Below are 13982 nucleotides of genomic sequence, written 5' to 3'. Positions count from 1 at the left end.
TGGTTAACGGGTAATTACATTTTAATTTGATAAATTTGAACGTTAAACATATATCGAAGTTCGAAAATGGGCGTGATCATTTTTGTAACTCGATTTATACGTGTTAAATATATGTTACAATTACATAATAGAACACAATATGTTAGTGTTCACATCATGCAGGTAAGATCATTGTTATCTTAACGTCAGAAGGGTGATGGTGGTGGTTTCGGGTGTTAGGTTAATAACAAATGGAACAGAATCACGACGACTAGAGGATTAAATTTCCGCTACCGTCCGGTGTATCTAAATTCGGGATATTGCTACTTCCATGGAACGTTTTTATTACACGTTCAGAACACTTTCCTGTAGTTAAGATTTCGTTTCGTGATATAATATACTAAGCGATGATTTTTTATTATTTTATATTGATGGATTCACGTATAAATAAAAGACCACGTGCTACTTATTATTAATTGTTGTTATCACTATTGTCAGAATAAATGTATTTTATGACATCATAGCTTTACGTTAACACACGGCAAACCCAGTAATTTATAACAACAATAATGAATAATGAGAATATTGTAGACGCGATAGACGCTTCGTTTCACATATAATCTAGCCAATCATGTAGACTCTTCGTTCGTCTCCTCCTCCAATATGGAGCTGTAGGGATTCGTCATGGGCTACGTCTCGCCCTCGCAAACTTCCACAATGATCAGAGCTTATTTCAATTATAGTAGTAATCTGAGAAAAAACTAAATACACATATTGTCAGCGTGTCGTAGATGCTTACATTTTAGGCCACGAGCAAATACAATGCGAAATTACGAAAATAACCATATATTAGTCTACCTGAACAAATATTGTTGAGCTTGTTGTTAAAAAATTTGGGAAACTTTGAGTTGCACACATACACATATTTTTGTTTTCGTGTGCTCGTGCATTGACCTCGAGTGTACGTGCTACCGATCGACAAATGAAGATTCGACGTTTCAGTGAGATACAGCCGTGTTATCATAATTTTTAATAGCGCCCGATAAACTGAGAATAGCTGCGTGTTCATGGGTGGTGTTCATTTTTGCATATGAATGAGAATGGACCCTGGGCAAGGACGCTTATGCTTGGACAGACTACAAATTACTATTATAGTGGTAAGAAATCGATGTGGACGGGTACATGTAATAAGAAGAATATCACAATTCGTGACTCATGATATCATATTTAGCAGAACTCTTTACGTCATTTTTAACGCTTTCCGACGCGTATTTTAAAGGTACTTTCACTTCTTTCGTAAAAAAACGTTTTATGTATATCCCGCATTAAACTGGATAATCCCACTTCTCGTGAAGGCCACTCTCTAAATGTCCATCGTATCGCTGATGCTCACTGACCCCGGGCGACATCATCGACACGCTCTACGCCTTTTTATCCAATTGAGCGCGTGTTCGATTTGTTAATATTACCGCAAATTTCATCAAACTGTTCGTTTACCAAAATAAATATGTAAATGGCACTACGGGGCGCCATATGTTGAAAAAATATATAACAGAAAACTGTCATTAATAATAATTCTTGGCATTTTTGTGTAAATTAAAGAAAAAAGAAAAGGTTGTCCGTTTTATTCCTGTACGCGTACCAAATTCAGTAGGCGTGATGCCAGACTACGATAAGGGCGCTATGTCTGCAGGACCAACACCGGGACCAGTCAGATCGGCGAAGGCATTTTGTGCAAGACCGGAAAAGAAAGTAAAAGGTTGGAGAAGAGCGTTGAGGTCACTGTTTCGTCGTTTGATAGGACGTGAGACGAGAGTCAAAGAGATTCACCTGAACAGCGGACATTGTGAGAACAAACCAGAGGAAAATGCCCATCTAGGGAACGACGATGTATTACTTTTCCGTCCAGACAATCCGCCTCCTGTCGCTCATACACCAACTCCATTGCCGTACACACCGCCACCAACGCCTGAAAATAGCTTGCAGCCTCTCAATATAAACAGAATACCAGCCTGGTACAATTCAGAACCACTTCCTAACTTTATAGTATATGAAAATGCATGTTTGTGTTGAATTCCAGGTTATTCCACAAAGGCTTCGGCTGAACTACATCGTCTGTAAAGATAATCAGTGTGAGGTTTGATACGTTCGTTGTACGTACTAGTATACATATTGCAGGGTATTCAACTGCTGAGAAGTGACGACTGACAAGCGTTTCCGGGTTGTATGTAAATACTCGTTGTCAATGATTGACCTTTGACGAGGATGTTGACATGCACTTCACCTGGCGACTTCTTTAACGCAGAGACGTATTTGTTACCAACCAAAACTCTTCCGGACCTTGATGAGAAAGTAATGCTGATTTTGCTTATTCTACAATTTACAGAATGAGTCATGAGTGTAACGTGGATCAGACGGTGAGGGCGCCACTTTCTGAGTGTTTGCTAAGATTGTACAGCGTTCCATCGATGAGTTGCGTGCTAAGAAGTCACGAATTGTAATGAAATGAAAGGAAGTTTGACAATACAACGTTAAGATTTCCTAAGGTTGAAAGAATTGGTTCATCATTAAGAGTCAATAATTTCACAATAAAGCTTGATTATGAACATGTCAGCTGTTTTCTGTGAACTTTTTGTCAGTAGTCCGTTATTGTTTTCTACTTATGGACTGAGTCTCATAAATTATGTGCATGTGTTGCCGGTGAAGTGTTTCAAGTACATTTATAAATGACTGTGTTACTTATGTACTTATGTTTATATTTATGGAATTATTATTTTACTTGAACACAAATGAATGATTCCAAATTGTTGGAATCAAGATCAATTTACGTTCAGTGTGGATTTTCCATATATTTAAAACAGGTGGATTATTTGTGATTCATATAGTAAAGCTATGTTATTCACAAGTGTTGACGTAACTTTTTTTACCATGTCGGTGGCGTTGTTGGTATTGTTCCGGGTTGCACTATCGTGGGTAATGGTGACTAAAGTTTTAGCACGTGGAACTCAAACGAAAGTAAAAAAATAATACAACGACTGGGAAACCCCATCGTCCGCCTGCACGGTGTTGTTTCGTTCGGATATTCGTCCCTCTACAACACCGTGCGGTAATTCTATTCATAACCGTGTATGTCACGTGGTTGCGCGATAGAAAGTTTACCGACCAATAGAAAGCTTTGTTACAATGACTGCCAGAAACGGCTGGAGCTTTGCATTCCTGATGTCTTCGGCTTCATTTCTGCCGATATATGTTGCAGTGACATCATGAACTTTGAGGTATAACACCTACTCTTCTATAGTACCCAACAGTGGTGACAACACTATTACCATGCTCGACAGTCGCAAGGCCGGTAAAGCATAATAAATTACATAAGGATTTACTATTTCCAGTGCGACTAAAAACGAGTACATCAGACACGGCACTAAGTATAGTTTGAATAGCTTTAGTCTGAATATCAGTGAGTTGCATGATGTATGGATATCGTCGCTGTATTGCCTTGACATCCAAGCCAACACAGCTTCCACTGTGCGCAGCAAAATTTATTCTCGAGTCAGACATTTTCACCGCCTGGCAATCATCATGGTGAAAACAAAGTCCGATAAATTCTAAGAAAACGGTGTTTTGGGATGGTCGTTGACACCTCTGAACAGTGTAACAAGATTACCCCTACATATGCAACATATTTAAATTTGGTTGTTTAGGATTTCTTCAAAGTTAAGGTCATGCTGTTTTCTCAAATTTAGTCGTTTTCACTGGCTTTTCGACCGGTACTTCACAGCAGCTTGCGCAGAGCCCATAGAAATACATGGCAGAGTGGAGCGCGTGGGGCATCTCGTGATGAATTTGATAGCTTGGCCAAGCGCGTTGAAGAAAGAAGCAATATGATTGGCTGTTGGTAAATTGATTCTAAACTGTGAGGGCATTGTCACATACACATATTCCTAATGAAATACTTCAAGGTGATAGCGGAGTGCTTCGCCGGAACATTCATCTTGAAAATTCAAGATGGGGAAACCCAAGACGGAATCGAATAGACTAAGTGGATTTATGCCCGACTCGGAATCATAAAAAGAATCGCATATGCGATTCTTTTTCTAACACAAGAGATTTACGCTTCGCTGTGTCATTAGATCATCGTAAAGACTTTTTGCGGCACTGGTGGTAACCGCAAGAAAGTCGTGACAAACCGTGTGGTCCTGGCTTCTGAGTGGTCATTGTCAACAGGTGGTGGAAATTAAATGATGTGTTGATGGGGAAATTATCTTGACCTTGTCTTGTTCTTCAAATTACGTTACACAGCTTGTGCATAGTAACACCAAGGAACATTGTTCCGGGCTTCGCTCTCACAACATCCGTCTGTACCGTAGACGGGAAATTGCCGTGATTTAGTGGGCATATAATAAGAACATTTGTTTTATCGCCATACGACAACTACGTGTGAATAGTTATTTATTCCTAATATTTTTCTTATATAATTGTCGATAAGGATATTTGAATTGCACGCGGCTTTTATTCTTCTTAGCAAACTCGACATATGTTATTAGGTGGTTACAGCTCTGTCCCAATATAAAGCGAATCAAACCATGTTGATAATGACCGAGGAAGAATGAAGGGATATTACATTATAATTCGGAAACCCCGTGCCTTGAAAACAGAAAACGCTTTCTAGTTACGTAATATGTAAGTTACAATCGATCTCGATTTCAAAACTATTAATATTTGTTTTGACACGTACAAAATGAGTTTAAGCCAAAACACCTTGGATTCCGAGTCGACCTATCTTTGCTTTATTTAGCACCGACATTGCTATGAATTATAATTTCCGAAATTATACTGCCCTCTGCGACATTGGCTTCATTGACATTCCTTCTCGTGTCCGCTGGTGGCGCCCTATGGTACGGCCTGTGGAAAGGCGTACAGGAGCTTGCACTATATAACTGAAAGTTAGGTCTAGTAAAAGGCTTGAGCACTCTATAAAATAAAGTAATACACAGAACACGCCAATAGTATTAGAAACGTGTTAAACCTGCACCAGTGGAAAGATGAATTTCACTATGACGTTGTGAATTTAGAAGAAAATACAATTTCGTACGACACATTTTCAAACGTAGAACAAAGTACCAATATACCATTATAGTAGATCCCCGAACTCCTGTTCGCTGTACTCCCCAAGCGTAGACTGAGTGTGTCTAAATTAGTCTCTGTCTCTGAATTTGAATATTTGAATATTTTTGCATTTTTAGTGCTACTCAAAAGCAGAAAAACAAAAATCTCAGTATGGACCCAAACCAGAAAACGTTTATCCAGCCTTGTTTTCGTTGTGGTAATTATGATATAGTTTTCACGCCGATTCTTTTACAGAATGAGTTGGTTCGGCACCTTACCGCCTTTGTACTCATCTCTCATTTCTGTGTTTAACGACTTTTTCGTGGCTATTACATTTGATGATTTTTTTTTACCTCGAATCATTTTTATATAACGCATATAAATAATAAGCGGATAAAAAACGCATTTCATTTAGATAAAAATGTTGCCCATGGCAGAGTATTCTACATTTCATTTCCTTCGTAGATGAGATTGGACCACCAAATAAAAGCGTATATATATATATAATTAAACAATTATGTCTCCCGTGTCGATATATTTTATAGAATTACTACACGAATGCATAGTTTACTTTACGCAGGTCTCTTGCAGAGCGCAGTTGGTGGACTAAATTGTGTATGCGGACTGAGCCATAGAAACAGCCACGATATATTTACAATAGAGTGCAACCATTGAGCGCATACGGAAGACAACGCCCATCACGTGTAAACAAGACATCGTCTAGACTGCACGATCTAGTCATTTAATCTGTTATCGGCATACTATCGAAAGTTGAATTATATGTCCACGGCTTTTGATAATAATTTTAAGTTTAATTAAATAACGGATCATGCTAAGTTAATTGACTGATGTATTTGGCATTGGTGGTCTTCTTCGTGTCGTACACGATGTGCGACACAGACCGAGTCAGAAGAATAGTCCGATACGGCAGTAAATTATCAACGGCTTGGCCTACGCCTACACTGGGCATATGGGATATGTTAGAAACATATGAATCAAAATGCCATCTCAAAATATATCCGATGTAAAAAGGTGTTCGAACGATTAGAATAATCGAATGGAAACACGTCTTATTATGTTTTATTATGTTTTGTTTATGACCGGTTTTCGGTTTGAACAAACCGATTTATCTAGACAATGTGTTTCCAATCTCGTTCCTCCCTAAGACAATTCATAACAACATGACCTATCCACCTATGACCTCAATATTTGTGTTGCCACACCAACAACCCATGACACCTAGAATTTTACAATGAAATTCAACTAAAGATATAACAGCCATTGACAGTACATCTGTCACTAGTACTGTAACCATGGAAGGTACTAACGGAGTACCTTCTATGCTGTAACCAATAAACATCCACCAGCTGGGCAGATAATCGCAGAGGGCGCTACGCAATTCAATGTAATACGATGCAAATAACATAGTAATCTACCATAAGATTAAAACTAATTTGACACGAAAATTGTACAAATCAATTTATATTTCAATAATAATAACAAGTGAAGGTATAAATCTTCGCATAAACAAACATAAATAAGCTTACATGGCAGCAACTTAAAGACAACTGGCCATTTGTTTTATCTGTTTGAATGTTTGAATTCACGACTGGTAATACATTTGCATTGATATAGGACCAATGCTCAGTGCTATGAACTTGACCTCCTCTATTGGAGCTTTTTACTATTAGAAGTCCGCAAAAATGACAGATTTACAGTTTTTACCTAAATCTCTCCATTCAAATTATAGCTGTAGTTACACTGAATCGGAATTTAGTTTCATGTACCGCCTTATTTCACAAGACAACGTTAACGTTGTCACAATATTTCATTCATTATTATTATTATTTTTAGAACTTTTAGTCATTTTAATAATAATTGTGCTACATACTTAGACAGTCGTGTTCTAGGCTTTTGTAATAATTATTATTTTTCTTAGTATTGTAATTCATTTCTTAGGTTAAATTGTCATTGAATTTTTACCTTATATTTAAAGGGGCACCTTCCAGTTACTAAGCCTAATCTCACAACAAATTTACTTTCTGGATTAAAATAACAATGGATAACAAAAGATAGATTAACATTGTGAACAACATAAACAATAGTGTCCCATGATTCTTTGGTGCAATCCATGGCGGTTAAAATAAAATAAAAATAGTTACTCCGCATGCTATGACAACAATAGCAGACAGTATTGGCGTAATGTCAGAGTGTCAGAAATACAACCGTTTCTAAAAGACACGTGATAAGAACGATTGTTTTCTTTACAATATAGATATCACGACATTGCCACTAGCACTGTATATAACTAACTTCATGCCTATAAGATAATGCCTGAGCCCAGACGTTAACCACGCAGTTCGATTAACTGGTATCTGGTGTTTTGTTAGTTCAGAAAAAATATTGTTAATGACTAAATTATATTTATTTGATTATAAACGAAAAGATTTCCAAAAGAAATATTAATTTATCACCCCATTCACCAATTTTAGATTAGATTAAATTCCTAACAGCCATCTCGATGTGGAATACTGTGCTACAACTGTTCGTCTCCATGGGATACGGGCGTGTCGCGATTTATGGCTTACTGATTGATTGTATGTGCTATTAAACCGAGTTCCTTTCTTAGTTGGTCTGTTAATAAATCTTCCGAATAAAAACGTCGGGTGTGGTTAATTGTCAAAAACAATTGCCATATCAACTTGTCTTCGTAGTTACGTTATTCCTTTCTCACTCGTCCCTGTAGATTCGATGATAGAACATCATTTCGAATAGTCCATTGTCTAACGATGTATCACAAGGAACATGTAAGTATGTCTTTAAGTTACTAATAACAATATATTAATAAAACTTACTATGTTTTATTCGTGAAAACAAATCGGGTAAGTTTTAGTTGGTGGGATCAGGCCGTTTCCAACTTGAACGCAACGTATCCCGCACTATCACCATCCATTTATAAACGTGTATAACCACTACAGTCCAAAAAGTTGAATACATATTTAAGACACGATAGCTACAAAAGTCACGCACCCTGTAATAAAAAAAACAGTTGACGTTATTTTTCACAAACTTTCCCGCAACACATCTATTCAAGGTTGCAGTGGATGGCTTTTTTAGCAAAATATGTTCACTTTACACTTTCACTCAACAGTAAGCAGTAACCACAAGGAGACAAAACATTCAGTACAAACTTAAACTATGAACATATTCCGTAGCGTGGTTCCCAGGTGTAAACTTGAACATGTGCTCTACCACGCAACGATAATGTAAATATGTGTTTGCAGGTAGAAAATGCTCTGTCATATGTGTTTTGTTGCAGTTAGAGATGACCAATGTTTCCTTTTTTGTCTGCTTACTTCTGACGATGTTTGTCATGATTACATTTGCAGAATACAGCGGTAAGCTTGTCTTTCATAAACTTCTATTTCGATATTTATGAGTGTGTATCATCTATTTACCAGAAACTGTCGTAATCTGTGACAATTTAACGGTTTTTAGTATTATTTTATTCACAGATTTATCGGTGACAGATTTTTCAATAACAAATCCAAAACCTGTCGAAAATACACCAGTCTATAAAGCGGGGATTATCACTAATATGAGACTGGTGTCGTTTAATATCAATAATAACGGCGTTCAAAACCTAACTATCGTCGACAGTTATGATGTTAAAATGTATATCGCTGAGATGAATGATAACAAAACCACCATAGTTGAACAATACACTGTAACTTCATTCATTGCTACTACGACGGACAACACGGCCATACATGTAGGGGATTATGCATTCTACGTGGTAAAAGACTTCCAATTGACGTATCCCAGTGTCCTTTGCGCCTCGTACAGTCATTTATGTATACAAATTGAAAAGAAAAATATTGAAACATACAACGATAGTGATCCCCACAATGATTTCAGCTGTTTACCTTTAATTAAGGGTGTCATTGGGTCAGCTGCTGGCTTGACAGATTGTCCTTCAGGTAAGTAACACCCATAGCGTTCGCAGATAACATTGGATGCATCACAATAAATGTGAACTAACCTGAGTTGCAACGTGCACATGCAGCATCTGTTGTCTGATTGAATAATTGTACCTGACTTGACATATGCCCAGGAGACGAATCAGTCATCAGTCGTTAACTAATATGAAAGGTAATGTACATAACCAGAAATGAATACACAATTTCATGTGTAATTAGTCATGAACTCAACTTTATTAGAAAATGGGTTTGTAACATCTTAATTAGGCATTCCGGAGTCAATTAAGGGGGTTTTCTCTGACCCTGTTATGTAAATCTGTCTAGAAATATTCATACGTTGATTGTAATGCAATCCATCTGAGATATTGCTAAAATAACCACAATGGTGTAATTATAGACGTTTCTATAAGTTATTTCAAGCCAAAAAAATTGAAAAGGAGACGCATAAATTACTAATTTAAAACAGGTTATTAAAATAAATACAGCCCATAATTTTAGCCACCTTGACCTACACGTTAATGTTTAAATTTATGTGAATTGAAACAAATCCCCAAAATGCATGCACATTATACCAGACGATCAGTTGAACTTGACAGAACAGAACCAACTCCAAGTGCGATTGACGTATTATAAGTTTGATTTAAGCCGGGGTCCAGGAATATGAACAAGGCACGACATGAGTGACCTCTACTGAACTAGTGAACTTGAGAACCAAGTTTATCCGAACCATATACTGTTTATTGCTTTAATATTTTTGTTACATACCGTCAATTTGTAAGGTTTAGATTTAAACCAGCTCACCAAGATTTAATTAAAAATTTTATAGGCTGTGATTGTTCAATCTGGAACATTTTTTTTCAGACGTCATCCTGACTTCGCTGAGAATAACTAGCCCAATTCCGACAAACTTTACCTTGGACGAACCTGTGAATGTGACATTTAGTATAGATCTTAAGAATGCCGGAGGTACAAAAATACCCCCATCCACAGACAGCTTTGGGAACCTCGCAGAATCGTCCGTCTTTATCGCGCGGTCTGCGGATGAATCTACCGTCATCAGCGATCTCACCGACTCATTAAAATACAGTTCTGATGACGTCAGTTATGGGATGGACGAATGGGGGAAAGTGACGTACAGTAATTTGGAAGTGATCATTCTGATCCCGGAAGAGAACTGTCACCTATATCAGTATTTGTGCGTCAAATTTGAAAAAGGTGAGCACTTAAATGTATTTTTGACAATAATGGGGACGAAATAACCTTATTATAATTAGATGCAGGTAAAAAGTTTGTCATCTAATACATATCATATGTTATTTAGTTGAAAAATATATTTTCGGTAAAATATCATCTTTTGTTTGTTGAGTGCTCGTGAACAACCGACACACAACGATAATGTGAGGGGTGTGAATGAATTACATAGACCGATGTTTTTTCTCTATCCCCAGATGGCAACGCACCGTTTGACGACGACGATTTGAACAATTTGCTGTGTGAACAATTCGGCGACGGCAGCCCTGTAGGTATAATACATAATTGTCCAATGCCGCCCACTACGACCCAAGATATTGAACCTACGAGTCTTATTGCCACGGCAACCGGTGCCCTAGTAACAGAGGGGGCAAACCATGCATCAACGCCTGAAGGCAATGTAATTATAAGGTACCCGTACAATCTGACCTCATTGTTTGGCATTGCACTGGGCTGTGCTACTGCTGGTTGTATTTTGGCCGTGCTTTGTACGTGTCTAGTCAAACATTTTATAGTTGATCGAAGTGAAGCGAAAGTGAACGTCGCCGGATAAAGTAATTCACTAGTACCACATGTTAAGTAAAACATACGTATTTCCATTAACAAACGTTAAATAAGTCAATTTGTTTGTTATTGATATAAAAAAAATGAGATATAATATAAATCAGTGGTAACAGAGTTGATGCCAGGATTTGGAGAGCATGGGATATTATCTCGCAAATATACGACTGAGTTATTTTTTTGAGAGAGAGAATTTTCGAAAATGTGTTTATTATTCACTATATTCGTAATACATGCTCACGTAATATAAAAAAAAATATTTCTTACAAATAACATAAATAATATTGAGATAGAGAACACAATTATTTAATGATGAGATCCATGTTCATATGACATTCTAATTGAAATTTATATTTTTGTACTTTTTCAGAATCTACACAATGTTTTGTAATACGTACAATTGTAATACGTACAATTGAACACATTATAAGTGGGTCCAAATCATTCAAATATGAGAAAATCGTTTTGATTCAATGACTTGCATTTGCACGCAATTTGCATATTTAAATAAGACATTCAACACGTTTATACATGCACCACATCAGTCTGTTGTTTTTGTCATTTGATAACACAATAAAGATTATTTCACCCATCACCGGTTTACACGATTTAACTTAACAACTTATTTACCCCCGCTCTACATGAAACTCAATTGCAAGTTAGCTAACGTAGGTCTTCTTGTCCAGAAGATGAATGAATTTCATACCATTACTTTGAATTGAAAATGCTCGATACAACTTTCCTAAAAAATGCGCCCTCTAGCGATAGTGCTGTGTGATATTTCAACTAGTTTGTTGGGCGATGTTACTTCCACATATCTGCAAATTAAACTGTATAATACTATAAAGTATTTTATTTTCACTTTCTTTTCATTGAAGGGATGGGTTAGTGAAAATAAAATCCAGTGAAAATACATTTTGTTCTTTCATTTATTTACATTGAACTTCTAAAAAAATCAATGAAAATCAACTTCTTACTAAACAGTCTTTCAGCAAAAATTAATTTCAGCTAAAATAAAATATTTTGCAGGAGTTACAAATTAATGGGTGGTGCGTTAATTACGTCGTGATAAATAGAATTTGTAATCGGCATTACACAAGTAACATGACAGAATATAGTGAGCAATCGAATCTAGATATAATTATTTGTGATTTGTAAACAAGTTATCTGTTTATTCGGCCAACTAAAAATAAATGAATCTTACCAAGTGAATATACTAGTACAGCCAGAACACAAATATACAAACTTAGACAGATGTGAGAATAGGTCTACGTTTGTTTTGGGGTATTTTTTTAGGTTTCGTATACATTGACTTGTCACTGTTTTGCATATACACTTTTTTTATCAACGACACTCATTAAAAAAATAACTATTGCTTCACTGATTAAGAATGGATTGTGTTACGGTACGTGTATTTGCCAATGGTTTGCTACAAGTTTTACATAGCGCTGTACACTCACTCTTTTGCAATTCAATTTGTCATTAAAGCGGAAGGATCGTCACCTGCGCACGCGCGGGAATTGAGTTCCAACCGACCATAATAACGCATGCTAAAAACGCAAAGGCTCATGGGTAGACGCTTGTTTGTAAACAGCACGTCGCTATGGCCGTCTGACTCCCCCGCTTTAAATCTGGCGCGTTCTGCAGCTAATGACAACACCGACGACGCCACAGATTGTCCACCGAGCATCACGTATTTTAAATACAATAACATGTATAAGCCTCTAACCAGAACCGCGGGTTTAGAAAGAACGATAACAGCCCTATACATACGGCATTACAATTAGGTTCAGATATCACACAGTATAACACTCCTTTCAGACCTAGCATATGTCTGCATTGTATGTTCTAATACATAAACTCGTTACATCATGGAGTGTGGGCGATGTTTTGAAATACTACGTACTAGCCGCAAATAAATTACACGGAGAAATGATCCTAGCTCAAACACGAACATTGTGCTGTAATACCAAAGAGCTACTCCGTTATTTGATGAGAGTTCGTTCGACCCCGTACTTCATGAGACGTCTAACAAAATAGTCATTTTCGTTTTTCACAACGAGACCTTTATGACATCGAAATTTAACCTACAAAATCCCAGGTCTCTGTCGATGTTATCTCTTCGCTATAGAACGTAATCCACGAACGATGAAATGGCTAATCAATAATCTTTTAATAATAGCGGGTTTCTGTATCTTGTATATGCGCATTTAATTACCTCCGATCGACTGTATTCTACAGCACGGTGGGTTATTTAATTGGCTCTCGTCCTTCTTTCACGAAATTTGGTCGACTGGCAATCATTTTTTTTAACAAAAAGACAAGTTCTCAGGCTTTACAGGAATGATTTCATTCAAAAACTATCGTTACGGTACATCTTGAGTCACTGGTGCATGTCACTCCACATCGCGACTATATTCAACACGGTCTACTAACGACATTTTGTGTTCCAGATGTTATTCGAATTTGTTCATTCACGAGCATATTAATTTTGTTTTGCAGCCTGGTTTAATACAATTGACGAGTATTATCTTGACATTCATTACATACTTTAGTATGTAGTACATAGCCACGGTATATTATGCATATCTGTGTTGATTTCAAAGATGTATTGTTAAGATTGATTCGTCTGTTACTAAGCCAATTAATTTGATTTGAAATCTGCGCTGTCTAATTCGACACAGTGATTACTTTCATCATGGTTTTATGATTTTATAATATTAATATCCACGAGTATCTATGTTTGGGAGTAAACAATAATATAAAGACGAATTGAAATCCATAATCACATTACGTGAATAATGCGTGAACACAACAAAATAATAAAATAACCAATAGCAACAGGAAACATACGAATTATGTACGCCTTCTTTTTAGACAGTTGCATGAACAGCTAATGGTAAATTATTAGGTGTTCGGACAAAAAGTTTCTTTTTTATTCAATGAATACACCAGTCAAATCGAGCCTCTACTCATAAACAATTTCACATGTGTGATTGAAAGAAAATAGTAACCTTTTATCGAAAATACTCCAGTCAACGTTATCTGTCATCAGTGCACTCGGTGTCACTTAAGAATGTTGAATGCACAGTGTCTTAGAAGACA

Source organism: Saccoglossus kowalevskii, chromosome 1, assembly GCF_978046115.1.
Source record: "Saccoglossus kowalevskii chromosome 1, keSacKowa6.1, whole genome shotgun sequence".
Lineage (NCBI taxonomy): Eukaryota > Metazoa > Hemichordata > Enteropneusta > Harrimaniidae > Saccoglossus > Saccoglossus kowalevskii.
The sequence above is the reverse complement of the archived record's forward strand: the minus strand, read 5'-3'. Positions refer to the sequence as shown.